Here is a 494-nt window from a genome sequence, read left to right as displayed (position 1 = left end):
TATGTATATGCATATATTTATATATGTATGTGTGTGTGTATGTACATGTGAATGTACGTATGTATGTATGTGTGTATGTACGTATGTATGTATGTATGTATGTATGTATGTATGTATGTAATTTCCTCCCCTCCCCTTGTTTTTCTATTTCTTTTTTCCTTTCATTTTGGATCTCGGTGTCTCCCTTGTAATCTCAAGTTCTTTCCCTTTGTAGCTATTTATATTTTCTTCCACTCTGTAATCCAACGAATTATCTGCACCTCTACACCTCTACACCATCTTCGCTGTCCAAGCCCCTCCTCTCTCTCTCTCTCTCTGTTTCTCTTTCTCTCTCTCTGCTTTTATCTTTCTCTCTCTCTCTCGCTTGTTTTCTGTGTATCTCTATACTTAAAATATTCCTGTTTCTTTTCTATGTATATACACACACATATACACACGCATTCACATGCATATACATTCATATATATATGATATATAATACATAGTATATATAT

The sequence above is a fragment of the Octopus bimaculoides genome, chromosome 10 (genome assembly GCF_001194135.2).
Source record: "Octopus bimaculoides isolate UCB-OBI-ISO-001 chromosome 10, ASM119413v2, whole genome shotgun sequence".
NCBI classification, from domain to species: domain Eukaryota; kingdom Metazoa; phylum Mollusca; class Cephalopoda; order Octopoda; family Octopodidae; genus Octopus; species Octopus bimaculoides.
This window is presented reverse-complemented; position numbering follows the sequence as displayed.